This window comes from Cibotium barometz, chromosome 50, assembly GCF_041138505.1.
Source record: "Cibotium barometz isolate CiBa-2024 chromosome 50, ASM4113850v1, whole genome shotgun sequence".
In the NCBI taxonomy this organism is placed as follows: Eukaryota; Viridiplantae; Streptophyta; class Polypodiopsida; order Cyatheales; family Cibotiaceae; genus Cibotium; species Cibotium barometz.
Window position 1 is genome coordinate 11,916,652 of NC_141095.1, and position 3,503 is coordinate 11,920,154.

At 40.9% G+C, this 3,503-nt stretch overlaps 1 protein-coding gene across 8 annotated transcripts in view; it reads right to left on the reverse strand.

The window, feature by feature from the left end:
- Positions 1–952, reverse strand: part of LOC147609799 (serine/arginine-rich splicing factor RS2Z33-like) — a 7,689-nt gene extending 6,737 nt beyond the window's left edge. For 4 of the 8 annotated variants that reach the window (XR_015264207.1, XR_015264206.1, XR_015264205.1 and 1 more), the window contains exons 1-2: positions 807–924; positions 655–722 (exon numbers count right to left, since the gene is read on the reverse strand). The gene's annotated coding sequence lies outside the window, so the exon portion shown is untranslated. Of the gene's footprint in view, positions 1–382; positions 513–654; positions 723–806 lie in introns of those variants that run through there. The other 4 variants (XR_015264208.1, XM_086787349.1, XM_086787346.1 and 1 more) reach the window with 3 other exon arrangements.
- Positions 953–3,503: the final 2,551 nt, after the last annotated feature.

The following is a 3,503-nucleotide window of genomic DNA, read 5'->3' on the forward strand; positions in this document are numbered from 1 at the left end:
AGAGATAGTGAGTGCAGCACAGCCATGCAAGTGTGCCTTTCAGCACCCTCCTTGCATATTTATCACCTCGATCCTGCTCAAGAACATCCACTTTTCTGATGTACACAACTGGTCCTATGACGTGGCATGAAACGCAACTGACCAAAAGAAGCATGAGCAAACTCCCTCTCTCTCTCTCAATCGACCTTTTGGTCTCCTGAACCTGGCGACGATTATTAAATCATCATCATCTTGTATCACTTTCCTAAAAATTGACCCTGACTAAGAAACAAGACGGCCTGTTTAAAATAGCTGCAAATATAGGAACACATCTAATCACGAGAATCTGATGGAAGCATGCCATCATGTGTCGTAGTCCTCGGTTGCTGTTATTCTAGCCTACCTGCCTCCATTCTGCCTATTTCCGACATGTCATGTATACCCGCCGCCTCTTCAGTCAGAAACTGATGTGACGAGCAGGATTGTTCTCAAGCGAGACCGTGAATAAAGGGTTTGCTGAGAGACCATGACTTGTTCGGCCCATCCTGGAGAAAGGTAATCCCCATGAAAATGATGTTGCTTAAGCACACAATTGATAGAATACACAAATCCGTGACAAAGTCCAAAAAACCAACCACTTGATTCAACAAAGCATCTGTTAACAAAGGCATGTACCTGGTTCAGGAAAGCCTATGCTTCCATGTATGGTTGGCGAAGTGCGTTGCGGGGCAGCATGGGCAGATCTGCACAGGAAACAAACCCTAAAAAAGCTGAGGGTATGTGCAGAGAGAGAGAGAGAGAGAGGGAGCAGAGGACGCGTTTCTAACCTGCGCTCCAGCCTTCCTCTGCAAGCGCTCGTCTTCCTGATGGTGTGTTGAGGCGGACATCCTAAAGTTAAGGGCAGACCTTGTTCACATTGGGGGCCTCGTTCACATTGGCAGCCGCCCACACCTGCCGCCCACAATTAGGAGCCTTAACCAAAGGATACTTTATGTCTTGTTAAGTGATTGAATTTGTGATTTTTTTACAAGCCATTTGTGATAGATTTTTTTACAAGCCATCTCTGATAAGAGAAATTTATCACAAAACTATACTATTGTTCGATTTTATTCCTATACTAGAAAATCTACCATCTACATTTGTGGTAAAAAATTAAATCCCTTAAAGGGAAATAACTAGTTTGGAGAAAGGTGGACTCTAGAGGGCTTAATTCAACAAAAAAAATATAAACCTTGGATCAGAATCATTCTTTTTGAATCTTTGTTATGTTCCTAATTACCTCTTTAGCTTACTATGAGATCTTTTGGGCTCTTATCATGGTTATGAGATCTTTTAAACTCTTATCATGGTTATTATGAGATATTTTGGACACTTATCATGTTTATTATGAGATGTTTTAAACTCTTATCATGGTTATTACGAGATCTTTTTGACACTTATCAGGGTTTGTGAATGTGTATGAGATCTTTTGGATTCTTATCATGGTTTGTAAATGTGTATTTATCCATAGATATTTGAACTAGACTAGTTATGAAAAGCATTATGATGTGTATTTGAACTAGACTAGTTATGAAAAGCATCATAATGTGTATTTATGCATAGATATTTGAACTAGTTATGAAAAGCATCATTTTAGACTTTGAAATTTCCTCGTATGTTTGAAAATGTAGACTTAGAAGGTCCATATCCTTGAGTCTACTTATTTTTAGTACCTTCAAGTTTCCTAACTTTTCATCTCTACATAGAAATGACTTGAAACAAAGCTTCTTCTTCTTTTCTCTTTTGTCCTAAATGTTGGATTTTTAAAGAAAATGTAGGTGGCTCAGTACACCTTCATTTGTTTAAAAAGGAAATAGAATGCCTTATTCATCATCTTCTTTTATACATATATTTTTCACATGTCCTTTTTGTTATGTATATTTTACACCTTGAAGAAATTTTGCATTGGAGAAAGGTTTCAACTACAACAAAACTTTATGTAAACCTGAAAAGGACACTTTTATGTCTTGTTAAGCTATGACTAGTATTACTCGGCACAATTTTTCTACCTTCGATCAAATTGCTTTAAGGTCTAGCACCTAAACGTTGCAAGCATATAAACTTTATTACTTGTCCCAATTCTTCTACCTTCGATCAAATTGCTTCAAGGTCTAGCCTGAAAGAGACAAAAGCATGCTCTATCACGTAGCCTATAATGGCATGCGTGAGTGGCCCGTTTTAGCGGCGGCAAAGCTCGATCGAACATGGATCCCACACGTCGGAGTGCATGTGGCAAGTGTGTCCGGGGTGAGGGGGTGAGGGGCCCGAGGATATATAAGGTATTTTCTCATAATGAAAGGACACAATCCCCTTTGTGCTATTGAGACCTCTTCCCTTGTACTTGTGAGAGAGTGAAGAGTGACAGCATTCTAGCATTGTGCCTCTTTCATGCTTGTGTGTTCATGCTTGTATGAGAGAGTGATTAGCCTATGTGATGGTGTGAGCAACTCCACGGTGACAGTGTGGAGGTGGAGCTTGGAGTTTGGAGCATACATGCGAGCTTGGAGGCTTTAAGAGACATGAGCTCGAAGCATTGGTAAGTACCCCACGACTACTGAAAGAGAAGGATTGGCCATGGTCTACGCAGTCAAGAAATACCGACATTATCTCTTGGCTAACAAATTCATATTTTTTGTGGACCATCAAGCTTTGTTATATCTAATGAATAAACCTTGCACCACAGGAATCACACGTTGGCTACTATTGTTGTTGAATTTGACTTTATTGTCACGGTAAGGAAGGGAACACAACATGTGTTGGCCGACCACCTGTCCAGAGTTCCAAATGGAGAATCAGCAATTGGTGTCAATGATGACCTTCCTTATGCTTGTTTATTCAAATTGGATATGGTACCGGAGTGGAGCAAAGAGATCTCAAAGTATTTGGCTTATGGATTCCCTCAGGGGACGTACCCTTAAATAAGGATAAGATGCGAAGGCTTATCAAGCTTGCAGCACCATATCAATTGATTGCCGGAGAGTTGTATAGATTAGGCAAAGACAATGTGCTCTGACGATGCGTAAGGGAGCACGAATTCGTGACCATACTGGAAGAGTCTCATTCCGGGATAGCAGGCGGGCATTTTGCCGGAGAAATTATAGCCCGGAAGGTGCTCAAGCTGGGGACTTTGGTGGCCAACGTTATTCGGGGACGCCAATGAGTTCGTCAAAAGATGCGAGGAATGCCAACGTTTCGCTATCTCGTAAAAAAGAGACAAGATGCCACTAACCCCCATCATTGTCAGCAGGCAGCCATTTGAGAAATGGAGAATAGATTTTGTGGGCCTATAAGTTAGGTGGCTCATTCATCACAAGCCCGCTAACATAATCGTAGAGCCACTGATTATTTCACAAAGTGAGCGGTAGAGCTAAAACTTTAGAAAGCGGATGCGCAAACAACTGCAAAATTTGTATATGAGCAAATCATATCACGATTCGACTGCCATTGGAATTGGTGAGTGACAGCGGCTCACATTTTATTAATGA